The sequence below is a fragment of the Gambusia affinis genome, linkage group LG22 (assembly GCF_019740435.1).
Source record: "Gambusia affinis linkage group LG22, SWU_Gaff_1.0, whole genome shotgun sequence".
Lineage (NCBI taxonomy): Eukaryota > Metazoa > Chordata > Actinopteri > Cyprinodontiformes > Poeciliidae > Gambusia > Gambusia affinis.
This window is the reverse complement of record NC_057889.1, coordinates 1,350,468-1,377,185: the sequence shown is the minus strand read 5'-3', so window position 1 is coordinate 1,377,185 and position 26,718 is coordinate 1,350,468. Positions and strand designations below refer to the sequence as shown.

The 26,718-nt window shown below is 37.5% G+C and overlaps 14 non-coding genes across 14 annotated transcripts; all 14 read left to right on the top strand.

The window, feature by feature from the left end:
* Positions 1-3,768: 3,768 nt before the first annotated feature.
* On the top strand, positions 3,769-3,840 carry trnaw-cca. The gene has a single exon. It is a non-coding gene; the product is annotated as a tRNA-Trp (tRNA).
* A 262-nt stretch (positions 3,841-4,102) lies between these two features.
* trnaw-cca lies at positions 4,103-4,174 on the top strand. The gene has a single exon. It is a non-coding gene; the product is annotated as a tRNA-Trp (tRNA).
* A 1,395-nt stretch (positions 4,175-5,569) lies between these two features.
* Positions 5,570-5,641, top strand: trnaw-cca. Its single transcript has one exon. It is a non-coding gene; the product is annotated as a tRNA-Trp (tRNA).
* A 1,754-nt stretch (positions 5,642-7,395) lies between these two features.
* Positions 7,396-7,467, top strand: trnaw-cca. Its single transcript has one exon. It is a non-coding gene; the product is annotated as a tRNA-Trp (tRNA).
* Positions 7,468-9,196: 1,729 nt separating this feature from the next.
* trnaw-cca lies at positions 9,197-9,269 on the top strand. The gene has a single exon. It is a non-coding gene; the product is annotated as a tRNA-Trp (tRNA).
* A 1,747-nt stretch (positions 9,270-11,016) lies between these two features.
* Positions 11,017-11,088, top strand: trnaw-cca. Its single transcript has one exon. It is a non-coding gene; the product is annotated as a tRNA-Trp (tRNA).
* Positions 11,089-11,350: 262 nt separating this feature from the next.
* Positions 11,351-11,422, top strand: trnaw-cca. Its single transcript has one exon. It is a non-coding gene; the product is annotated as a tRNA-Trp (tRNA).
* A 1,397-nt stretch (positions 11,423-12,819) lies between these two features.
* On the top strand, positions 12,820-12,892 carry trnaw-cca. The gene has a single exon. It is a non-coding gene; the product is annotated as a tRNA-Trp (tRNA).
* A 262-nt stretch (positions 12,893-13,154) lies between these two features.
* On the top strand, positions 13,155-13,226 carry trnaw-cca. Its single transcript has one exon. It is a non-coding gene; the product is annotated as a tRNA-Trp (tRNA).
* Positions 13,227-14,948: 1,722 nt separating this feature from the next.
* On the top strand, positions 14,949-15,020 carry trnaw-cca. Its single transcript has one exon. It is a non-coding gene; the product is annotated as a tRNA-Trp (tRNA).
* Positions 15,021-18,235: 3,215 nt separating this feature from the next.
* On the top strand, positions 18,236-18,307 carry trnaw-cca. Its single transcript has one exon. It is a non-coding gene; the product is annotated as a tRNA-Trp (tRNA).
* Positions 18,308-18,569: 262 nt separating this feature from the next.
* trnaw-cca lies at positions 18,570-18,641 on the top strand. Its single transcript has one exon. It is a non-coding gene; the product is annotated as a tRNA-Trp (tRNA).
* Positions 18,642-21,855: 3,214 nt separating this feature from the next.
* On the top strand, positions 21,856-21,927 carry trnaw-cca. The gene has a single exon. It is a non-coding gene; the product is annotated as a tRNA-Trp (tRNA).
* A 1,752-nt stretch (positions 21,928-23,679) lies between these two features.
* trnaw-cca lies at positions 23,680-23,751 on the top strand. Its single transcript has one exon. It is a non-coding gene; the product is annotated as a tRNA-Trp (tRNA).
* Positions 23,752-26,718: the final 2,967 nt, after the last annotated feature.

The window sequence follows — 26,718 nt, the reverse complement described above, 5'->3', positions numbered from 1 at the left end:
GTTTTTCAAAACTATGGTTTAATTTAGAATCTCCTGCTATTTTGAAAAGTTGACCATGTGAAACACTTTGTTTCCATTGGGCAGTGTGGGACAGACCAAAGGGAGCACAACAATTATACACAGAATTTATTTGCACTAATAAAAGGCAGGCGAGAAATGCAAAGAGACAGGATTCTGTGGCGAACGGCAGCGCTGCCTGACTCCAGATCAGAAGGTTGCGTGTTCAAATCACGTCAGAATCAAGAAGGAAGCTTGACCAGAAATTCTTTCTCTAAGCTAAATTTTTGTCAGTTGACCCATTATTTTCTCACACAATTTATATGCAAACTATCATTGCAAAGGGAAATTGAAGCCTTCTGTCACAAAGAAGATAAACATCTTCCAAGACATAATTTTTGTTATTACTATTTCAATGCTACTCACTTTATGGCATGGGGAACCTTCAGAGGGTTATCTAGAGCTCTGACAGAAATTGCACCTGTTGCCCTAGAGCTTTGCAGAGACTCTGTGGCAACGGTAGCGCCTGACTCCAGATCAGAAGGTTGCGTGTTCAAGTCACGCCAGAGTCAGCGAGCAAACTTCCTTCACAAATTGTAGCTCCTTGTATTTTTGCCTAAGCTTCCAGACAGTAAATAAAACAGTGGACCAATTGTAACACCTAAAACTGTTTAGGTCCATCTCTCACTCTAACCAAATTTTCCTTGCATCACAGTCCATAGCAGGGATGGGCAACTGCAGACCTTAAGGCCTTGTCTTCCACTACTTTTAGATATATCTCTACTCCAACACACCTCAGTCAAATAATGAGGTCATTAGCAGGACTCTGGAAATCTTGACAGTATTTGGGAGGTGATTCAGCTGTTTTGAAGTATTGGTTATATTTCCCAACCTCTTTTATTTTGAAGAATTGTTTTGAAATGCAAAAGGTTTTAAAAATCAACATTAAATGTACTTTAATGTAAAGCCTCCAGCTATTTTACAGATACGAATTCATGAAACATTTCATGATTGCATTGGCCAACGTGGGGTTCGAACCCATGACCTTGGTTTTATGAGAACCACGCTCCAACCAACTGAGCTAACCAGCCACACATAATCTTATGTCTTTGTCAATATTATAAAAGCATACATGAGCTTTCTACAATCAAGATTTGAAGAAATGCTGTAACGCTTTTTCAAAATCAACATGCTTAAAGGTGTATTTTCCGCAAAATTTTATTTTGATGTATTGATTTGATTTTACAACCTTTTTTATTTTACAACCTTTTTATTTTGAAGTATTGATTTTGTTTTACAACCTCTTTATTGTGAAGTATTGATTTTGTTTGACACCCATTTTATTTTTGAAGTATTGTTTGTCTGAAAGACTTTAGATGACCATTGACCGGTAATGGAATTGAACCACTTACCTTACCGCTGTTGCCAGCGCTACACCTGTCCAGCTGAGCTAACATCAGCTGGACAGAGATTTCCTAACTACAAGGTTACTCATAATGTTGAGTTTCCACGGATTTAAAAAACTTACATGATCTTACCAAAATGAAGATTTGAGTAAGGAGCTCATATTCTAATGTTTTTCAAAATCACTGTGCATAATGGTTAAATATACAGCCTTCAGCTATTTTGAAGAGTTGATTTTATTAAAACTTTAAATTTCAGAAGGTCAGTGTAGGGATCGAACCCATGACCTTGGCTTTATGAGTGCCACGCTCCAACCAATTGAGCTAATTGGTAACGTTGAGTTTTCATCAATGTAAGAAAAACTGGCATGATCCTGACAAAAGCAGGGAAATCCTAAAGTTTTTCAAAACTATGGTTTAATTTAGAATCTCCTGCTATTTTGAAAAGTTGACCATGTGAAACACTTTGTTTCCATTGGGCAGTGTGGGGACAGACCAAAGGGAGCACAACAATTATACACAGAATTTATTTGCACTAATAAAAGGCAGGCGAAATGCAAAGAAACAGGATTCTGTGGCGAACGGCAGCTCCTGACTCCAGATCAGAAGGTTGCGTGTTCAAATCACGTCAGAATCAAGAAGGAAGCTTGACCAGAAATTCTTTCTCTAAGCTAAATTTTTGTCAGTTGACCCATTATTTTCTCACACAATTTATATGCAAACTATCATTGCAAAGGGAAATTGAAGCCTTCTGTCACAAAGAAGATAAACATCTTGCAAGACATACTTTTTGTTATTACTATTTCAAGGTTACTCACTTTATGGCATGGGGAACCTTCAGAGGGTTATCTAGAGCTCTGACAGAAATTGCACCTGTTGCCCTAGAGCTTTGCAGCGCAGACTCTGTGGCGAACGGTAGCTGGCCTGACTCCAGATCAGAAGGTTGCGTGTTCAAGTCACGTCAGAGTCAGCGAGAAAACTTCCTTCACAAATTGTAGCTCCTTGTATTTTTGCCTAAGCTTCCAGACAGTAAATAAAACAGTGGACCAATTGTAACACCTAAAACTGTTTAGGTCCATCTCTCACTCTAACCAAATTTTCCTTGCATCACAGTCCATAGCAGGGATGGGCAACTGCAGACCTTAAGGCCTTGTCTTCCACTACTTTTAGATATATCTCTACTCCAACACACCTCAGTCAAATAATGAGGTCATTAGCAGGACTCTGGAAATCTTGACAGTATTTGGGAGGTGATTCAGCTGTTTTGAAGTATTGGTTATATTTCCCAACCTCTTTTATTTTGAAGAATTGTTTTGAAATGCAAAAGGTTTTAAAAATCAACATTAAATGTACTTTAATGTAAAGCCTCCAGCTTTTTTACAGATACGAATTCATGAAACATTTCATGATTGCATTGGCCAACGTGGGGTTCGAACCCATGACCTTGGTTTTATGAGAACCACGCTCCAACCAACTGAGCTAACCAGCCACACATAATCTTATGTCTTTGTCAATATTATAAAAACGTACATGAGCTTTCTACAATCAAGATTTGAAGAAATGCTGTAACGTTTTTCAAAATCAACATGCTTAAAGGTGTATTTTCCGGCAAAATTTTATTTTGATGTATTGATTTGATTTTACAACCTTTTTTATTTTACAACCTTTTTATTTTGAAGTATTGATTTTGTTTTACAACCTCTTTATTGTGAAGTATTGATTTTGTTTGACACCCATTTTATTTTTGAAGTATTGTTTGTCTGAAAGACTTTAGATGACCATTGACCGGTAAGGGAATTGAACCACTTACCTTACCGTTGCCAGCGCTACACCTGTCCAGCTGAGCTAACATCAGCTGGACAGAGATTTCCTAACTACAAGGTTACTCATAATGTTGAGTTTCCACGGATTTAAAAAACTTACATGATCTTACCAAAATGAAGATTTGAGTAAGGAGCTCATATTCTAATGTTTTTCAAAATCACTGTGCATAATGGTTAAATATACAGCCTTCAGCTATTTTGAAGAGTTGATTTTATTAAAACTTTAAATTTCAGAAGGTCAGTGTAGGGATCGAACCCATGACCTTGGCTTTATGAGTGCCACGCTCCAACCAATTGAGCTAATTGGTAACGTTGAGTTTTCATCAATGTAAGAAAAACTGGCATGATCCTGACAAAAGCAGGGAAATCCTAAAGTTTTTCAAAACTATGGTTTAATTTAGAATCTCCTGCTATTTTGAAAAGTTGACCATGTGAAACACTTTGTTTCCATTGGGCAGTGTGGGGACAGACCAAAGGGAGCACAACAATTATACACAGAATTTATTTGCACTAATAAAAGGCAGGCGAGAAATGCAAAGAGACAGGATTCTGTGGCGCAACGGCAGCGCGTCTGACTCCAGATCAGAAGGTTGCGTGTTCAAATCACGTCAGAATCAAGAAGGAAGCTTGACCAGAAATTCTTTCTCTAAGCTAAATTTTTGTCAGTTGACCCATTATTTTCTCACACAATTTATATGCAAACTATCATTGCAAAGGGAAATTGAAGCCTTCTGTCACAAAGAAGATAAACATCTTCCAAGACATACTTTTTGTTATTACTATTTCAAGGTTACTCACTTTATGGCATGGGGAACCTTCAGAGGGTTATCTAGAGCTCTGACAGAAATTGCACCTGTTGCCCTAGAGCTTTGCAGCGCAGACTCTGTGGCGCAACGGTAGCGCGTCTGACTCCAGATCAGAAGGTTGAGTGTTCAAGTCACGTCAGAGTCAGCGAGAAAACTTCCTTCACAAATTGTAGCTCCTTGCATTTTTGCCTAAGCTTCCAGACAGTAAATAAAACAGTGGACCAATTGTAACACCTAAAACTGTTTAGGTCCATCTCTCACTCTAACCAAATTTTCCTTGCATCACAGTCCATAGCAGGGATGGGCAACTGCAGACCTTAAGGCCTTGTCTTCCACTACTTTTAGATATATCTCTACTCCAACACACCTCAGTCAAATAATGAGGTCATTAGCAGGACTCTGGAAATCTTGACAGTATTTGGGAGGTGATTCAGCTGTTTTGAAGTATTGGTTATATTTCCCAACCTCTTTTATTTTGAAGAATTGTTTTGAAATGCAAAAGGTTTTAAAAATCAACATTAAATGTACTTTAATGTAAAGCCTCCAGCTTTTTTACAGATACGAATTCATGAAACATTTCATGATTGCATTGGCCAACGTGGGGTTCGAACCCATGACCTTGGTTTTATGAGAACCACGCTCCAACCAACTGAGCTAACCAGCCACACATAATCTTATGTCTTTGTCAATATTATAAAACGTACATGAGCTTTCTACAATCAAGATTTGAAGAAATGCTGTAACGTTTTCAAAATCAACATGCTTAAAGGTGTATTTTCCGGCAAAATTTTATTTTGATGTATTGATTTGATTTTACAACCTTTTTTATTTTACAACCTTTTTATTTTGAAGTATTGATTTTGTTTTACAACCTCTTTATTGTGAAGTATTGATTTTGTTTGACACCCATTTTATTTTTGAAGTATTGTTTGTCTGAAAGACTTTAGATGACCATTGACCGGTAAGGGAATTGAACCACTTACCTTACCGTTGCGTTAGTACACCTGTCCAGCTGAGCTAACATCAGCTGGACAGAGATTTCCTAACTACAAGGTTACTCATAATGTTGAGTTTCCACGGATTTAAAAAACTTACATGATCTTACCAAAATGAAGATTTGAGTAAGGAGCTCATATTCTAATGTTTTTCAAAATCACTGTGCATAATGGTTAAATATACAGCCTTCAGCTATTTTGAAGAGTTGATTTTATTAAAACTTTAAATTTCAGAAGGTCAGTGTAGGGATCGAACCCATGACCTTGGCTTTATGAGTGCCACGCTCCAACCAATTGAGCTAATTGGTAACGTTGAGTTTTCATCAATGTAAGAAAAACTGGCATGATCCTGACAAAAGCAGGGAAATCCTAAAGTTTTTCAAAACTATGGTTTAATTTAGAATCTCCTGCTATTTTGAAAAGTTGACCATGTGAAACACTTTGTTTCCATTGGGCAGTGTGGGGACAGACCAAAGGGAGCACAACAATTATACACAGAATTTATTTGCACTAATAAAAGGCAGGCGAGAAATGCAAAGAGACAGGATTCTGTGGCGCAACGGCAGCGCGTCTGACTCCAGATCAGAAGGTTGCGTGTTCAAATCACGTCAGAATCAAGAAGGAAGCTTGACCAGAAATTCTTTCTCTAAGCTAAATTTTTGTCAGTTGACCCATTATTTTCTCACACAATTTATATGCAAACTATCATTGCAAAGGGAAATTGAAGCCTTCTGTCACAAAGAAGATAAACATCTTCCAAGACATACTTTTGTTATTACTATTTCAAGGTTACTCACTTTATGGCATGGGGAACCTTCAGAGGGTTATCTAGAGCTCTGACAGAAATTGCACCTGTTGCCCTAGAGCTTTGCAGCGCAGACTCTGTGGCGAACGGTAGCGGCCTGACTCCAGATCAGAAGGTTGAGTGTTCAAGTCACGCCAGAGTCAGCGAGAAAACTTCCTTCACAAATTGTAGCTCCTTGCATTTTTGCCTAAGCTTCCAGACAGTAAATAAAACAGTGGACCAATTGTAACACCTAAAACTGTTTAGGTCCATCTCTCACTCTAACCAAATTTTCCTTGCATCACAGTCCATAGCAGGGATGGGCAACTGCAGACCTTAAGGCCTTGTCTTCCACTACTTTTAGATATATCTCTACTCCAACACACCTCAGTCAAATAATGAGGTCATTAGCAGGACTCTGGAAATCTTGACAGTATTTGGGAGGTGATTCAGCTGTTTTGAAGTATTGGTTATATTTCCCAACCTCTTTTATTTTGAAGAATTGTTTTGAAATGCAAAAGGTTTAAAAATCAACATTAAATGTACTTTAATGTAAAGCCTCCAGCTATTTTACAGATACGAATTCATGAAACATTTCATGATTGCATTGGCCAACGTGGGTTTCGAACCCATGACCTTGGTTTTATGAGAACCACGCTCCAACCAACTGAGCTAACCAGCCACACATAATCTTATGTCTTTGTCAATATTATAAAAACGTACATGAGCTTTCTACAATCAAGATTTGAAGAAATGCTGTAACGTTTTTCAAAATCAACATGCTTAAAGGTGTATTTTCCGGCAAAATTTTATTTTGAAGTATTGATTTGATATTACAACCTTTTTTATTTTGAAGTATTGATTTTGTTTTACAACCTTTTTATTTTGAAGTATTGATTTTGTTTTACAACCTCTTTATTTTGAAGTATTGATTTTGTTTGACACCCATTTTATTTTTGAAGTATTGTTTGTCTGAAAGACTTTAGATGACCAGTGATCGGTAAGGGAATTGAACCACTTACCTTACCGTTGCCAGCGCTACACCTGTCCAGCTGAGCTAACATCAGCTGGACAGAGATTTCCTAACTACAAGGTTACTCATAATGTTGAGTTTCCACGGATTTAAAAAACTTACATGATCTTACCAAAATGAAGATTTGAGTAAGGAGCTCATATTCTAATGTTTTTCAAAATCACTGTGCATAATGGTTAAATATACAGCCTTCAGCTATTTTGAAGAGTTGATTTTATTAAAACTTTAAATTTCAGAAGGTCAGTGTAGGGATCGAACCCATGACCTTGGCTTTATGAGTTCCACGCTCCAACCAATTGAGCTAATCAGCCACACGTAACTTTGAGTTTTCATCAATGTAAGAAAAACTGGCATGATCCTGACAAAAGCAGGGAAATCCTAAAGTTTTTCAAAACTATGGTTTAATTTAGAATCTCCTGCTATTTTGAAAAGTTGACCATGTGAAACACTTTGTTTCCATTGGGCAGTGTGGGGACAGACCAAAGGGAGCACAACAATTATACACAGAATTTATTTGCACTAATAAAAGGCAGGCGAGAAATGCAAAGAGACAGGATTCTGTGGCGCAACGGCAGCGCGTCTGACTCCAGATCAGAAGGTTGCGTGTTCAAATCACGTCAGAATCAAGAAGGAAGCTTGACCAGAAATTCTTTCTCTAAGCTAAATTTTTGTCAGTTGACCCATTATTTTCTCACACAATTTATATGCAAACTATCATTGCAAAGGGAAATTGAAGCCTTCTGTCACAAAGAAGATAAACATCTTCCAAGACATACTTTTTGTTATTACTATTTCAAGGTTACTCACTTTATGGCATGGGGAACCTTCAGAGGGTTATCTAGAGCTCTGACAGAAATTGCACCTGTTGCCCTAGAGCTTTGCAGAGACTCTGTGGCGCAACGGTAGCTGGCCTGACTCCAGATCAGAAGGTTGCGTGTTCAAGTCACGTCAGAGTCAGCGAGAAAACTTCCTTCACAAATTGTAGCTCCTTGCATTTTTGCCTAAGCTTCCAGACAGTAAATAAAACAGTGGACCAATTGTAACACCTAAAACTGTTTAGGTCCATCTCTCACTCTAACCAAATTTTCCTTGCATCACAGTCCATAGCAGGGATGGGCAACTGCAGACCTTAAGGCCTTGTCTTCCACTACTTTTAGATATATCTCTACTCCAACACACCTCAGTCAAATAATGAGGTCATTAGCAGGACTCTGGAAATCTTGACAGTATTTGGGAGGTGATTCAGCTGTTTTGAAGTATTGGTTATATTTCCCAACCTCTTTTATTTTGAAGAATTGTTTTGAAATGCAAAAGGTTTTAAAAATCAACATTAAATGTACTTTAATGTAAAGCCTCCAGCTATTTTACAGATACGAATTCATGAAACATTTCATGATTGCATTGGCCAACGTGGGGTTCGAACCCATGACCTTGGTTTTATGAGAACCACGCTCCAACCAACTGAGCTAACCAGCCACACATAATCTTATGTCTTTGTCAATATTATAAAAACGTACATGAGCTTTCTACAATCAAGATTTGAAGAAATGCTGTAACGTTTTTCAAAATCAACATGCTTAAAGGTGTATTTTCCGGCAAAATATTATTTTGAAGTATTGATTTGATTTTACAACCTTTTTTATATTACAACCTTTTTATTTTGAAGTATTGATTTTGTTTTACAACCTCTTTATTTTGAAGTATTGATTTTGTTTGACACCCATTTTATTTTTGAAGTATTGTTTGTCTGAAAGACTTTAGATGACCATTGACCGGTAAGGGAATTGAACCACTTACCTTAGCGTTGCCAGCGCTACACCTGTCCAGCTGAGCTAACATCAGCTGGACAGAGATTTCCTAACTACAAGGTTACTCATAATGTTGAGTTTCCACGGATTTAAAAAACTTACATGATCTTACCAAAATGAAGATTTGAGTAAGGAGCTCATATTCTAATGTTTTTCAAAATCACTGTGCATAATGGTTAAATATACAGCCTTCAGCTATTTTGAAGAGTTGATTTTATTAAAACTTTAAATTTCAGAAGGTCAGTGTAGGGATCGAACCCATGACCTTGGCTTTATGAGTGCCACGCTCCAACCAATTGAGCTAATTGGTAACGTTGAGTTTTCATCAATGTAAGAAAAACTGGCATGATCCTGACAAAAGCAGGGAAATCCTAAAGTTTTTCAAAACTATGGTTTAATTTAGAATCTCCTGCTATTTTGAAAAGTTGACCATGTGAAACACTTTGTTTCCATTGGGCAGTGTGGGGACAGACCAAAGGGAGCACAACAATTATACACAGAATTTATTTGCACTAATAAAAGGCAGGCGAGAAATGCAAAGAGACAGGATTCTGTGGCGCAACGGCAGCGCTGCCTGACTCCAGATCAGAAGGTTGCGTGTTCAAATCACGTCAGAATCAAGAAGGAAGCTTGACCAGAAATTCTTTCTCTAAGCTAAATTTTTGTCAGTTGACCCATTATTTTCTCACACAATTTATATGCAAACTATCATTGCAAAGGGAAATTGAAGCCTTCTGTCACAAAGAAGATAAACATCTTCCAAGACATAATTTTTGTTATTACTATTTCAATGCTACTCACTTTATGGCATGGGGAACCTTCAGAGGGTTATCTAGAGCTCTGACAGAAATTGCACCTGTTGCCCTAGAGCTTTGCAGCGCAGACTCTGTGGCAACGGTAGCTGGCCTGACTCCAGATCAGAAGGTTGCGTGTTCAAGTCACGTCAGAGTCAGCGAGAAAACTTCCTTCACAAATTGTAGCTCCTTGTATTTTTGCCTAAGCTTCCAGACAGTAAATAAAACAGTGGACCAATTGTAACACCTAAAACTGTTTAGGTCCATCTCTCACTCTAACCAAATTTTCCTTGCATCACAGTCCATAGCAGGGATGGGCAACTGCAGGCCTTAAGGCCTTGTCTTCCACTACTTTTAGATATATCTCTACTCCAACACACCTCAGTCAAATAATGAGGTCATTAGCAGGACTCTGGCAATCTTGACAGTATTTGGGAGGTGATTCAGCTGTTTTGAAGTATTGGTTATATTTCCCAACCTCTTTTATTTTGAAGAATTGTTTTGAAATGCAAAAGGTTTTAAAAATCAACATTAAATGTACTTTAATGTAAAGCCTCCAGCTATTTTACAGATACGAATTCATGAAACATTTCATGATTGCATTGGCCAACGTGGGTTCGAACCCATGACCTTGGTTTTATGAGAACCACGCTCCAACCAACTGAGCTAACCAGCCACACATAATCTTATGTCTTTGTCAATATTATAAAACGACATGAGCTTTCTACAATCAAGATTTGAAGAAATGCTGTAACGTTTTTCAAAATCAACATGCTTAAAGGTGTATTTTCCGGCAAAATTTTATTTTGAAGTATTGATTTGATATTACAACCTTTTTTATTTTGAAGTATTGATTTTGTTTTACAACCTTTTATTTTTTGAAGTATTGATTTTGTTTTACAACCTCTTTATTTTGAAGTATTGATTTTGTTTGACACCCATTTTATTTTTGAAGTATTGTTTGTCTGAAAGACTTTAGATGACCATTGACCGGTAAGGGAATTGAACCACTTACCTTACTGCTGTTAGCGCTACACCTGTCCAGCTGAGCTAACATCAGCTGGACAGAGATTTCCTAACTACAAGGTTACTCATAATGTTGAGTTTCCACGGATTTAAAAAACTTACATGATCTTACCAAAATGAAGATTTGAGTAAGGAGCTCATATTCTAATGTTTTTCAAAATCACTGTGCATAATGGTTAAATATACAGCCTTCAGCTATTTTGAAGAGTTGATTTTATTAAAACTTTAAATTTCAGAAGGTCAGTGTAGGGATCGAACCCATGACCTTGGCTTTATGAGTGCCACGCTCCAACCAATTGAGCTAATTGGTAACGTTGAGTTTTCATCAATGTAAGAAAAACTGGCATGATCCTGACAAAAGCAGGGAAATCCTAAAGTTTTTCAAAACTATGGTTTAATTTAGAATCTCCTGCTATTTTGAAAAGTTGACCATGTGAAACACTTTGTTTCCATTGGGCAGTGTGGGGACAGACCAAAGGGAGCACAACAATTATACACAGAATTTATTTGCACTAATAAAAGGCAGGCGAGAAATGCAAAGAAACAGGATTCTGTGGCGCAACGGCAGCGCGTCTGACTCCAGATCAGAAGGTTGCGTGTTCAAATCACGTCAGAATCAAGAAGGAAGCTTGACCAGAAATTCTTTCTCTAAGCTAAATTTTTGTCAGTTGACCCATTATTTTCTCACACAATTTATATGCAAACTATCATTGCAAAGGGAAATTGAAGCCTTCTGTCACAAAGAAGATAAACATCTTGCAAGACATACTTTTTGTTATTACTATTTCAAGGTTACTCACTTTATGGCATGGGGAACCTTCAGAGGGTTATCTAGAGCTCTGACAGAAATTGCACCTGTTGCCCTAGAGCTTTGCAGCGCAGACTCTGTGGCGCAACGGTAGCGCGTCTGACTCCAGATCAGAAGGTTGCGTGTTCAAGTCACGTCAGAGTCAGCGAGAAAACTTCCTTCACAAATTGTAGCTCCTTGTATTTTTGCCTAAGCTTCCAGACAGTAAATAAAACAGTGGACCAATTGTAACACCTAAAACTGTTTAGGTCCATCTCTCACTCTAACCAAATTTTCCTTGCATCACAGTCCATAGCAGGGATGGGCAACTGCAGACCTTAAGGCCTTGTCTTCCACTACTTTTAGATATATCTCTACTCCAACACACCTCAGTCAAATAATGAGGTCATTAGCAGGACTCTGGAAATCTTGACAGTATTTGGGAGGTGATTCAGCTGTTTTGAAGTATTGGTTATATTTCCCAACCTCTTTTATTTTGAAGAATTGTTTTGAAATGCAAAAGGTTTTAAAAATCAACATTAAATGTACTTTAATGTAAAGCCTCCAGCTTTTTTACAGATACGAATTCATGAAACATTTCATGATTGCATTGGCCAACGTGGGGTTCGAACCCATGACCTTGGTTTTATGAGAACCACGCTCCAACCAACTGAGCTAACCAGCCACACATAATCTTATGTCTTTGTCAATATTATAAAAACGTACATGAGCTTTCTACAATCAAGATTTGAAGAAATGCTGTAACGTTTTCAAAATCAACATGCTTAAAGGTGTATTTTCCGGCAAAATTTTATTTTGATGTATTGATTTGATTTTACAACCTTTTTTATTTTACAACCTTTTTATTTTGAAGTATTGATTTTGTTTTACAACCTCTTTATTTTGAAGTATTGATTTTGTTTGACACCCATTTTATTTTTGAAGTATTGTTTGTCTGAAAGACTTTAGATGACCATTGACCGGTAAGGGAATTGAACCACTTACCTTACCGTTGCCAGCGCTACACCTGTCCAGCTGAGCTAACATCAGCTGGACAGAGATTTCCTAACTACAAGGTTACTCATAATGTTGAGTTTCCACGGATTTAAAAAACTTACATGATCTTACCAAAATGAAGATTTGAGTAAGGAGCTCATATTCTAATGTTTTTCAAAATCACTGTGCATAATGGTTAAATATACAGCCTTCAGCTATTTTGAAGAGTTGATTTTATTAAAACTTTAAATTTCAGAAGGTCAGTGTAGGGATCGAACCCATGACCTTGGCTTTATGAGTGCCACGCTCCAACCAATTGAGCTAATTGGTAACGTTGAGTTTTCATCAATGTAAGAAAAACTGGCATGATCCTGACAAAAGCAGGGAAATCCTAAAGTTTTTCAAAACTATGGTTTAATTTAGAATCTCCTGCTATTTTGAAAAGTTGACCATGTGAAACACTTTGTTTCCATTGGGCAGTGTGGGGACAGACCAAAGGGAGCACAACAATTATACACAGAATTTATTTGCACTAATAAAAGGCAGGCGAGAAATGCAAAGAGACAGGATTCTGTGGCGCAACGGCAGCGCTGCCTGACTCCAGATCAGAAGGTTGCGTGTTCAAATCACGTCAGAATCAAGAAGGAAGCTTGACCAGAAATTCTTTCTCTAAGCTAAATTTTTGTCAGTTGACCCATTATTTTCTCACACAATTTATATGCAAACTATCATTGCAAAGGGAAATTGAAGCCTTCTGTCACAAAGAAGATAAACATCTTCCAAGACATACTTTTTGTTATTACTATTTCAAGGTTACTCACTTTATGGCATGGGGAACCTTCAGAGGGTTATCTAGAGCTCTGACAGAAATTGCACCTGTTGCCCTAGAGCTTTGCAGCGCAGACTCTGTGGCGCAACGGTAGCGCGTCTGACTCCAGATCAGAAGGTTGCGTGTTCAAGTCACGTCAGAGTCAGCGAGAAAACTTCCTTCACAAATTGTAGCTCCTTGTATTTTTGCCTAAGCTTCCAGACAGTAAATAAAACAGTGGACCAATTGTAACACCTAAAACTGTTTAGGTCCATCTCTCACTCTAACCAAATTTTCCTTGCATCACAGTCCATAGCAGGGATGGGCAACTGCAGACCTTAAGGCCTTGTCTTCCACTACTTTTAGATATATCTCTACTCCAACACACCTCAGTCAAATAATGAGGTCATTAGCAGGACTCTGGAAATCTTGACAGTATTTGGGAGGTGATTCAGCTGTTTTGAAGTATTGGTTATATTTCCCAACCTCTTTTATTTTGAAGAATTGTTTTGAAATGCAAAAGGTTTTAAAAATCAACATTAAATGTACTTTAATGTAAAGCCTCCAGCTATTTTACAGATACGAATTCATGAAACATTTCATGATTGCATTGGCCAACGTGGGGTTCGAACCCATGACCTTGGTTTTATGAGAACCACGCTCCAACCAACTGAGCTAACCAGCCACACATAATCTTATGTCTTTGTCAATATTATAAAAACGTACATGAGCTTTCTACAATCAAGATTTGAAGAAATGCTGTAACGTTTTTCAAAATCAACATGCTTAAAGGTGTATTTTCCGGCAAAATTTTATTTTGATGTATTGATTTGATTTTACAACCTTTTTTATTTTACAACCTTTTTATTTTGAAGTATTGATTTTGTTTTACAACCTCTTTATTGTGAAGTATTGATTTTGTTTGACACCCATTTTATTTTTTGAAGTATTGTTTGTCTGAAAGACTTTAGATGACCATTGACCGGTAAGGGAATTGAACCACTTACCTTACCGTTGTTAGCGCTACACCTGTCCAGCTGAGCTAACATCAGCTGGACAGAGATTTCCTAACTACAAGGTTACTCATAATGTTGAGTTTCCACGGATTTAAAAAACTTACATGATCTTACCAAAATGAAGATTTGAGTAAGGAGCTCATATTCTAATGTTTTTCAAAATCACTGTGCATAATGGTTAAATATACAGCCTTCAGCTATTTTGAAGAGTTGATTTTATTAAAACTTTAAATTTCAGAAGGTCAGTGTAGGGATCGAACCCATGACCTTGGCTTTATGAGTGCCACGCTCCAACCAATTGAGCTAATTGGTAACGTTGAGTTTTCATCAATGTAAGAAAAACTGGCATGATCCTGACAAAAGCAGGGAAATCCTAAAGTTTTTCAAAACTATGGTTTAATTTAGAATCTCCTGCTATTTTGAAAAGTTGACCATGTGAAACACTTTGTTTCCATTGGGCAGTGTGGGGACAGACCAAAGGGAGCACAACAATTATACACAGAATTTATTTGCACTAATAAAAGGCAGGCGAGAAATGCAAAGAGACAGGATTCTGTGGCGCAACGGCAGCGCGTCTGACTCCAGATCAGAAGGTTGCGTGTTCAAATCAAGAAGGAAGCTTGACCAGAAATTCTTTCTCTAAGCTAAATTTTTGTCAGTTGACCCATTATTTTCTCACACAATTTATATGCAAACTATCATTGCAAAGGGAAATTGAAGCCTTCTGTCACAAAGAAGATAAACATCTTCCAAGACATACTTCTTCATACTACTATTTCAAGGTTACTCACTTTATGGCATGGGGAACCTTCAGAGGGTTATCTAGAGCTCTGACAGAAATTGCACCTGTTGCCCTAGAGCTTTGCAGCGCAGACTCTGTGGCGCAACGGTAGCGCGTCTGACTCCAGATCAGAAGGTTGAGTGTTCAAGTCACGTCAGAGTCAGCGAGAAAACTTCCTTCACAAATTGTAGCTCCTTGCATTTTTGCCTAAGCTTCCAGACAGTAAATAAAACAGTGGACCAATTGTAACACCTAAAACTGTTTAGGTCCATCTCTCACTCTAACCAAATTTTCCTTGCATCACAGTCCATAGCAGGGATGGGCAACTGCAGACCTTAAGGCCTTGTCTTCCACTACTTTTAGATATATCTCTACTCCAACACACCTCAGTCAAATAATGAGGTCATTAGCAGGACTCTGGAAATCTTGACAGTATTTGGGAGGTGATTCAGCTGTTTTGAAGTATTGGTTATATTTCCCAACCTCTTTTATTTTGAAGAATTGTTTTGAAATGCAAAAGGTTTTAAAAATCAACATTAAATGTACTTTAATGTAAAGCCTCCAGCTATTTTACAGATACGAATTCATGAAACATTTCATGATTGCATTGGCCAACGTGGGTTTCGAACCCATGACCTTGGTTTTATGAGAACCACGCTCCAACCAACTGAGCTAACCAGCCACACATAATCTTATGTCTTTGTCAATATTATAAAAACGTACATGAGCTTTCTACAATCAAGATTTGAAGAAATGCTGTAACGTTTTTCAAAATCAACATGCTTAAAGGTGTATTTTCCGGCAAAATTTTATTTTGAAGTATTGATTTGATATTACAACCTTTTTTATTTTGAAGTATTGATTTTGTTTTACAACCTTTTTATTTTGAAGTATTGATTTTGTTTTACAACCTCTTTATTTTGAAGTATTGATTTTGTTTGACACCCATTTTATTTTTGAAGTATTGTTTGTCTGAAAGACTTTAGATGACCAGTGATCGGTAAGGGAATTGAACCACTTACCTTACCGTTGCCAGCGCTACACCTGTCCAGCTGAGCTAACATCAGCTGGACAGAGATTTCCTAACTACAAGGTTACTCATAATGTTGAGTTTCCACGGATTTAAAAAACTTACATGATCTTACCAAAATGAAGATTTGAGTAAGGAGCTCATATTCTAATGTTTTTCAAAATCACTGTGCATAATGGTTAAATATACAGCCTTCAGCTATTTTGAAGAGTTGATTTTATTAAAACTTTAAATTTCAGAAGGTCAGTGTAGGGATCGAACCCATGACCTTGGCTTTATGAGTGCCACGCTCCAACCAATTGAGCTAATTGGTAACGTTGAGTTTTCATCAATGTAAGAAAAACTGGCATGATCCTGACAAAAGCAGGGAAATCCTAAAGTTTTTCAAAACTATGGTTTAATTTAGAATCTCCTGCTATTTTGAAAAGTTGACCATGTGAAACACTTTGTTTCCATTGGGCAGTGTGGGGACAGACCAAAGGGAGCACAACAATTATACACAGAATTTATTTGCACTAATAAAAGGCAGGCGAGAAATGCAAAGAAACAGGATTCTGTGGGCGCGGCAGCTGGCGTCTGACTCCAGATCAGAAGGTTGCGTTCAAATCACGTCAGAATCAAGAAGGAAGCTTGACCAGAAATTCTTTCTCTAAGCTAAATTTTTGTCAGTTGACCCATTATTTTCTCACACAATTTATATGCAAACTATCATTGCAAAGGGAAATTGAAGCCTTCTGTCACAAAGAAGATAAACATCTTGCAAGACATACTTTTTGTTATTACTATTTCAAGGTTACTCACTTTATGGCATGGGGAACCTTCAGAGGGTTATCTAGAGCTCTGACAGAAATTGCACCTGTTGCCCTAGAGCTTTGCAGCAGACTGTGGCGCAAGTAGCAGCGTCCTGACTCCAGATCAGAAGGTTGCGTGTTCAAGTCACGTCAGAGTCAGCGAGAAAACTTCCTTCACAAATTGTAGCTCCTTGTATTTTTGCCTAAGCTTCCAGACAGTAAATAAAACAGTGGACCAATTGTAACACCTAAAACTGTTTAGGTCCATCTCTCACTCTAACCAAATTTTCCTTGCATCACAGTCCATAGCAGGGATGGGCAACTGCAGACCTTAAGGCCTTGTCTTCCACTACTTTTAGATATATCTCTACTCCAACACACCTCAGTCAAATAATGAGGTCATTAGCAGGACTCTGGAAATCTTGACAGTATTTGGGAGGTGATTCAGCTGTTTTGAAGTATTGGTTATATTTCCCAACCTCTTTTATTTTGAAGAATTGTTTTGAAATGCAAAAGGTTTTAAAAATCAACATTAAATGTACTTTAATGTAAAGCCTCCAGCTTTTTTACAGATACGAATTCATGAAACATTTCATGATTGCATTGGCCAACGTGGGGTTCGAACCCATGACCTTGGTTTTATGAGAACCACGCTCCAACCAACTGAGCTAACCAGCCACACATAATCTTATGTCTTTGTCAATATTATAAAAACGTACATGAGCTTTCTACAATCAAGATTTGAAGAAATGCTGTAACGTTTTTCAAAATCAACATGCTTAAAGGTGTATTTTCCGGCAAAATTTTATTTTGAAGTATTGATTTGATTTTACAACCTTTTTTATTTTACAACCTTTTTATTTTGAAGTATTGATTTTGTTTTACAACCTCTTTATTGTGAAGTATTGATTTTGTTTGACACCCATTTTATTTTTGAAGTATTGTTTGTCTGAAAGACTTTAGATGACCATTGACCGGTAAGGGAATTGAACCACTTACCTTACCGTTGCCAGCGCTACACCTGTCCAGCTGAGCTAACATCAGCTGGACAGAGATTTCCTAACTACAAGGTTACTCATAATGTTGAGTTTCCACGGATTTAAAAAACTTACATGATCTTACCAAAATGAAGATTTGAGTAAGGAGCTCATATTCTAATGTTTTTCAAAATCACTGTGCATAATGGTTAAATATACAGCCTTCAGCTATTTTGAAGAGTTGATTTTATTAAAACTTTAAATTTCAGAAGGTCAGTGTAGGGATCGAACCCATGACCTTGGCTTTATGAGTGCCACGCTCCAACCAATTGAGCTAATTGGTAACGTTGAGTTTTCATCAATGTAAGAAAAACTGGCATGATCCTGACAAAAGCAGGGAAATCCTAAAGTTTTTCAAAACTATGGTTTAATTTAGAATCTCCTGCTATTTTGAAAAGTTGACCATGTGAAACACTTTGTTTCCATTGGGCAGTGTGGGGACAGACCAAAGGGAGCACAACAATTATACACAGAATTTATTTGCACTAATAAAAGGCAGGCGAGAAATGCAAAGAGACAGGATTCTGTGGCGCAACGGCAGCGCGTCTGACTCCAGATCAGAAGGTTGCGTGTTCAAATCACGTCAGAATCAAGAAGGAAGCTTGACCAGAAATTCTTTCTCTAAGCTAAATTTTTGTCAGTTGACCCATTATTTTCTCACACAATTTATATGCAAACTATCATTGCAAAGGGAAATTGAAGCCTTCTGTCACAAAGAAGATAAACATCTTCCAAGACATACTTTTTGTTATTACTATTTCAAGGTTACTCACTTTATGGCATGGGGAACCTTCAGAGGGTTATCTAGAGCTCTGACAGAAATTGCACCTGTTGCCCTAGAGCTTTGCAGCGCAGACTCTGTGGCGCAACGGTAGCGCGTCTGACTCCAGATCAGAAGGTTGAGTGTTCAAGTCACGTCAGAGTCAGCGAGAAAACTTCCTTCACAAATTGTAGCTCCTTGCATTTTTGCCTAAGCTTCCAGACAGTAAATAAAACAGTGGACCAATTGTAACACCTAAAACTGTTTAGGTCCATCTCTCACTCTAACCAAATTTTCCTTGCATCACAGTCCATAGCAGGGATGGGCAACTGCAGACCTTAAGGCCTTGTCTTCCACTACTTTTAGATATATCTCTACTCCAACACACCTCAGTCAAATAATGAGGTCATTAGCAGGACTCTGGAAATCTTGACAGTATTTGGGAGGTGATTCAGCTGTTTTGAAGTATTGGTTATATTTCCCAACCTCTTTTATTTTGAAGAATTGTTTTGAAATGCAAAAGGTTTTAAAAATCAACATTAAATGTACTTTAATGTAAAGCCTCCAGCTATTTTACGAGATCTGAATTCATGAAACATTTCATGATTGCATTGGCCAACGTGGGTTTCGAACCCATGACCTTGGTTTTATGAGAACCACGCTCCAACCAACTGAGCTAACCAGCCACACATAATCTTATGTCTTTGTCAATATTATAAAACGCATACATGAGCTTTCTACAATCAAGATTTGAAGAAATGCTGTAACGTTTTTCAAAATCAACATGCTTAAAGGTGTATTTTCCGGCAAAATTTTATTTTGAAGTATTGATTTGATATTACAACCTTTTTTATTTTGAAGTATTGATTTTGTTTTACAACCTTTTTATTTTGAAGTATTGATTTTGTTTTACAACCTCTTTATTTTGAAGTATTGATTTTGTTTGACACCCATTTTATTTTTGAAGTATTGTTTGTCTGAAAGACTTTAGATGACCAGTGATCGGTAAGGGAATTGAACCACTTACCTTACCGTTGCCAGCTACACCTGTCCAGCTGAGCTAACATCAGCTGGACAGAGATTTCCTAACTACAAGGTTACTCATAATGTTGAGTTTCCACGGATTTAAAAAACTTACATGATCTTACCAAAATGAAGATTTGAGTAAGGAGCTCATATTCTAATGTTTTTCAAAATCACTGTGCATAATGGTTAAATATACAGCCTTCAGCTATTTTGAAGAGTTGATTTTATTAAAACTTTAAATTTCAGAAGGTCAGTGTAGGGATCGAACCCATGACCTTGGCTTTATGAGTTCCACGCTCCAACCAATTGAGCTAATCAGCCACACGTAACTTTGAGTTTTCATCAATGTAAGAAAAACTGGCATGATCCTGACAAAAGCAGGGAAATCCTAAAGTTTTTCAAAACTATGGTTTAATTTAGAATCTCCTGCTATTTTTGAAAAGTTGACCATGTGAAACACTTTGTTTCCATTGGGCAGTGTGGGGACAGACCAAAGGGAGCACAACAATTATACACAGAATTTATTTGCACTAATAAAAGGCAGGCGAGAAATGCAAAGAGACAGGATTCTGTGGCGCAACGGCAGCGCGTCTGACTCCAGATCAGAAGGTTGCGTGTTCAAATCAAGAATCAAGAAGGAAGCTTGACCAGAAATTCTTTCTCTAAGCTAAATTTTTGTCAGTTGACCCATTATTTTCTCACACAATTTATATGCAAACTATCATTGCAAAGGGAAATTGAAGCCTTCTGTCACAAAGAAGATAAACATCTTCCAAGACATACTTTTTGTTATTACTATTTCAAGGTTACTCACTTTATGGCATGGGGAACCTTCAGAGGGTTATCTAGAGCTCTGACAGAAATTGCACCTGTTGCCCTAGAGCTTTGCAGAGACTCTGTGGCGCATAGCGTGGCGTCTGACTCCAGATCAGAAGGTTGCGTGTTCAAGTCACGTCAGAGTCAGCGAGAAAACTTCCTTCACAAATTGTAGCTCCTTGCATTTTTGCCTAAGCTTCCAGACAGTAAATAAAACAGTGGACCAATTGTAACACCTAAAACTGTTTAGGTCCATCTCTCACTCTAACCAAATTTTCCTTGCATCACAGTCCATAGCAGGGATGGGCAACTGCAGACCTTAAGGCCTTGTCTTCCACTACTTTTAGATATATCTCTACTCCAACACACCTCAGTCAAATAATGAGGTCATTAGCAGGACTCTGGAAATCTTGACAGTATTTGGGAGGTGATTCAGCTGTTTTGAAGTATTGGTTATATTTCCCAACCTCTTTTATTTTGAAGAATTGTTTTGAAATGCAAAAGGTTTTAAAATCAACATTAAATGTACTTTAATGTAAAGCCTCCAGCTATTTTACAGATAGAATTCATGAAACATTTCATGATTGCATTGGCCAACGTGGGGTTCGAACCCATGACCTTGGTTTTATGAGAACCACCAACCAACTGAGCTAACCAGCCACACATAATCTTATGTCTTTGTCAATATTATAAAACGCATATGAGCTTTCTACAATCAAGATTTGAAGAAATGCTGTAACGTTTTTCAAAATCAACATGCTTAAAGGTGTATTTTCCGGCAAAATATTATTTTGAAGTATTGATTTGATTTTACAACCTTTTTTATATTACAACCTTTTTATTTTGAAGTATTGATTTTGTTTTACAACCTCTTTATTGTGAAGTATTGATTTTGTTTGACACCCATTTTATTTTTGAAGTATTGTTTGTCTGAAAGACTTTAGATGACCATTGACCGGTAAGGGAATTGAACCACTTACCTTACCGTTGCCAGCGCTACACCTGTCCAGCTGAGCTAACATCAGCTGGACAGAGATTTCCTAACTACAAGGTTACTCATAATGTTGAGTTTCCACGGATTTAAAAAACTTACATGATCTTACCAAAATGAAGATTTGAGTAAGGAGCTCATATTCTAATGTTTTTCAAAATCACTGTGCATAATGGTTAAATATACAGCCTTCAGCTATTTTGAAGAGTTGATTTTATTAAAACTTTAAATTTCAGAAGGTCAGTGTAGGGATCGAACCCATGACCTTGGCTTTATGAGTTCCACGCTCCAACCAATTGAGCTAATTGGTAACGTTGAGTTTTCATCAATGTAAGAAAAACTGGCATGATCCTGACAAAAGCAGGGAAATCCTAAAGTTTTTCAAAACTATGGTTTAATTTAGAATCTCCTGCTTTGTTTGAAATGTTGGCCATGTGAAACCCTTTGGTTCCAGTGGGCAGTGTGGGACAGACCAATGGGAGCACAACAATTATACACAGAATTTATTTGCACTAATAAAAGGCAGGCGAGAAATGCAAAGAGACAGGATTCTGTGGCGCAACGGCAGCGCGTCTGACTCCAGATCAGAAGGTTGCGTGTTCAAATCACGTCAGAATCAAGAAGGAAGCTTGACCAGAAATTCTTTCTCTAAGCTAAATTTTTGTCAGTTGACCCATTATTTTCTCACACAATTTATATGCAAACTATCATTGCAAAGGGAAATTGAAGCCTTCTGTCACAAAGAAGATAAACATCTTCCAAGACATACTTTTTGTTATTACTATTTCAAGGTTACTCACTTTATGGCATGGGGAACCTTCAGAGGGTTATCTAGAGCTCTGACAGAAATTGCACCTGTTGCCCTAGAGCTTTGCAGCGCAGACTCTGTGGCGCGGTAGCGTCTGACTCCAGATCAGAAGGTTGCGTGTTCAAGTCACGTCAGAGTCAGAGAAAACTTCCTTCACAAATTGTAGCTCCTTGTATTTTTGCCTAAGCTTCCAGACAGTAAATAAAACAGTGGACCAATTGTAACACCTAAAACTGTTTAGGTCCATCTCTCACTCTAACCAAATTTTCCTTGCATCACAGTCCATAGCAGGGATGGGCAACTGCAGACCTTAAGGCCTTGTCTTCCACTACTTTTAGATATATCTCTACTCCAACACACCTCAGTCAAATAATGAGGTCATTAGCAGGACTCTGGAAATCTTGACAGTATTTGGGAGGTGATTCAGCTGTTTTGAAGTATTGGTTATATTTCCCAACCTCTTTTATTTTGAAGAATTGTTTTGAAATGCAAAAGGTTTTAAAAATCAACATTAAATGTACTTTTAATGTAAAGCCTCCAGCTATTTTACAGATACGAATTCATGAAACATTTCATGATTGCATTGGCCAACGTGGGGTTCGAACCCATGACCTTGGTTTTATGAGAACCACGCTCCAACCAACTGAGCTAACCAGCCACACATAATCTTATGTCTTTGTCAATATTATAAAAACGTACATGAGCTTTCTACAATCAAGATTTGAAGAAATGCTGTAACGTTTTTCAAAATCAACATGCTTAAAGGTGTATTTTCCGGCAAAATTTTATTTTGAAGTATTGATTTGATATTACAACCTTTTTTATTTTGAAGTATTGATTTTGTTTTACAACCTTTTTATTTTGAAGTATTGATTTTGTTTTACAACCTCTTTATTTTGAAGTATTGATTTTGTTTGACACCCATTTTATTTTTGAAGTATTGTTTGTCTGAAAGACTTTAGATGACCATTGACCGGTAAGGGAATTGAACCACTTACCTTACCGTTGCCAGCGCTACGCCTGTCCAGCTGAGCTAACATCAGCTGGACAGAGATTTCCTAACTACAAGGTTACTCATAATGTTGAGTTTCCACGGATTTAAAAAACTTACATGATCTTACCAAAATGAAGATTTGAGTAAGGAGCTCATATTCTAATGTTTTTCAAAATCACTGTGCATAATGGTTAAATATACAGCCTTCAGCTATTTTGAAGAGTTGATTTTATTAAAACTTTAAATTTCAGAAGGTCAGTGTAGGGATCGAACCCATGACCTTGGCTTTATGAGTGCCACGCTCCAACCAATTGAGCTAATCAGCCACACGTAACTTTGAGTTTTCATCAATGTAAGAAAAACTGGCATGATCCTGACAAAAGCAGGGAAATCCTAAAGTTTTTCAAAACTATGGTTTAATTTAGAGTCTCTTGCTATTTTGAAAAGTTGACCATGTGAAACACTTTGTTTCCATTGGGCAGTGTGGGGACAGACCAAAGGGAGCACAACAATTATACACAGAATTTATTTGCACTAATAAAAGGCAGGCGAGAAATGCAAAGAGACAGGATTCTGTGGCGCAACGGCAGCGCGTCTGACTCCAGATCAGAAGGTTGCGTGTTCAAATCACGTCAGAATCAAGAAGGAAGCTTGACCAGAAAGAATGACATTACCTTTAATGCAGCTCTATTAATGGATGCATAACGAAACCCCATCCTCTACTGGAGCATCTATTTTATTTGTCTAATAATGCAGAAAATACAGCAACCTAAAAACCTGGGATGATGTAAGATTAGAGGAAGTTGAACAAACACAAACATCTTCTGGTGACTTTCACTTGTTTGTTCTTATTGTCTGGGGTTTGATGGTTTAGTGCTTCACTTCAGAGGGTTACAAAGATTGGGTCATGATTATTGGTAGTCCATTAATAGATTAAATGAGAATGTAGTTAAAAAAAATTGAGTCATGTGACTCAAAGGTTATTTTAACTGTAGATGAAATTATATAAATCCATAATAAGCATCTGCATAACAACTTACAAAAGCTACACTAATATTTCTATGTTTTTAAAACTTAACTTACATTAACTGAACAGAAACATTACATACTTCCGCAGCTGCTTACTGCGTTCTGCATCCTATGGACCACTGCCTGTAACCCACTTTAATGTTTAGTCTGATTTAATCAATCACAAGCAGCATCTGAAAACATTGAACTCATTTGTTTCTGCTCATTTTAACTGTTAGGAACTCTTGCTGGGTGATAAGTAGCAAAAGCTACAACTTGTGATCAGCTGCAGAAGAGGTGAAGCTGAAATCTAAAGGGACGTGTTTGATTCAGGTTTTCACAGGACGTCAGGATTCACCTGTTGCAGGTAATTAGACTCATGGTTTGGGTGATGCACCTGTGAGACCATTTCTTTCACAAGTCTTGACTTTTCTGCTTTGGCTTTAGCTGACATGATCTTTCTTCAAAGTGTTGGAGAGGTGCTGAATATTTAAACAAGTGAAACTCCAAACAGAATCCGAGGCAGATTAACATCCATGAATAATATTTCATTTTTATTCTTGCTTCCTTTTGCAGCCTGCAGGATGTGATAAACTGGCTCAGCAGGACATTAGTAGAACAAAAACTGTTGGATTGTTCTGGATATTCAGCACAACAAAGTTTTATTTTGTACAACATAACAGGAGATTTAAGTTCCTTCTAGTTCTGATCATTTAATGTTTAGTTGGTTTCAGGTCAACGTGTTTGGAGACGTTTTTAGAAGTTTAATGATTCACTGCATAATTCAAAAACCAGCTTCATTGTGTTGTTTGGTTTATTGTTTTCTTGGAACAGATGAAACGAGTTCGTTTTTTGTGTAATATGGAGTTAAATGTGCATCATCTTGGAAAAAACTTTGTTTTTTTTTTTAAGTGCAAATATCGATTTTTCCACCTAAAGAAAACAAGATTTTATCTGTAGAGGTTTATCTGATTTTATTTTGGTTTTGATAATCTAAATATTTGTCAGATTTTACTAACTTTGAGAATTGTTGATAATGTTTAATAATTCAGATGAAACAGAGGCGAGTTTGTGAGAAATAAAAGTGTCTGTAGAGGAACTGGGCATCGGTCCCAGGTGAGCTGACTGGTCTGTGATGAAGAGCTCACTCTCTGCTCCAGCTTCAGGCCTTTTTCATTTCCAGCCAGTCCATCACCTGACAGTTGTTGTCCATTCTGCAGACAGAAGTCATTTGTTCCTGTGAAATAGAGTAAAAAATGAATTATTCATGCAGGATTTGGTGAGTGTTCATTTTATGAGGAGGAGTGGAATTGAAATGTCAATTTTCTGAGAATATGTTGTGTTTCTCCAAACAGCAGCCTGATCCCTCAGCAGGTCCAGTTCTTACATAAACTCAGGAGTCTTTGCAAATCTGTGAAAGTTGTGTGACATGAGGAAAATGACAGAAATGACTGCAAACTAAACAAGCATCCCAAAGTGGATTCGTTAGTCCAGGGAAACTGAAAGTTCTTGCAGACAAACAGCAACCTGCTGGTGAACCTGGCAGCCTCAGCAGGGGGTCCGCTGTTGTCTAATTAAACATGTAAACGAGGTGGGGTCCCTGTGGCTGGAAAGTGTTTGAAGTGCTGCTGCTGGGAGTTGTGTTATAATTTGGAGAGGGAACTGTTAGCAAGACAGACTGTCGAGACCGAGACCAAGTCCGTTTGGCTCTCCACAAGTTCAACTTTTCTCACAAAGATCCAGGATGGTGCAGGACCAGCACTGTAAAAACTAAATCCTACCAGGCGCCTTTGGTTTAGCTTCCAGTGCAAATAAATTAGTACATTTGAAAAAAGACAAAACTAACTTAAAAGTAACTGTTCAACAAAATATAGAAGCTTGTTTTATATAAACAATTCCTTAAAATTGACAAAATAATTGCAGTTTATTTCACTTATAACATGAGAAAAATGTCTTGTTATAAGTAAAATAATCTGCCAGTGGAGCATGTACTTCTTTATCAATATTAAGGAATTATTGACTTAAAACAAGCTTCTATATTCTGCTGAAAATGTACTTGTGAGTTAAATTTTCCTGATTTCAGATGTACTGGAAACCAGAGCAACAACACTGGGTGAGATTTTGTGTTTCTGCAGTGAAACAGAAACAGTTTATAGAGCTTTAAAATGTTTGAAGTGTAAATAAAAACAAGATGTGCTGTTGGATTGTATGGTCATGGAGGGAAGTTTATTTATGCTGGGATACATTATATAAAATAAACAATAATGATTTACCAACAGGTTGTTTTAATTACTGCTTTTCCAGGTAAATACAAAAACAGTTCAGCTCTTTAGGATTCCAGGTCACTGAGTTGTTTTGCAGTTTGATTTTAGTTTCATTATTATTGTTATACAAGATTCATGAATTACCTTACGTGGTCCCACCTGTTTGTAAAGTGAGTCTAGTGACATCACCAGTGAGTCAAGCATGACATCACCAGTGGGTCAAGCATGACATCATCACCTCACCTGGTGAGTAAACAGCGACTCACCTGGACCAGGTGTGAGTTGTGGCTTCAGGCAGGTGAGTCAGGCGTTTGTTGTCAGTCTGACTGAAAACAG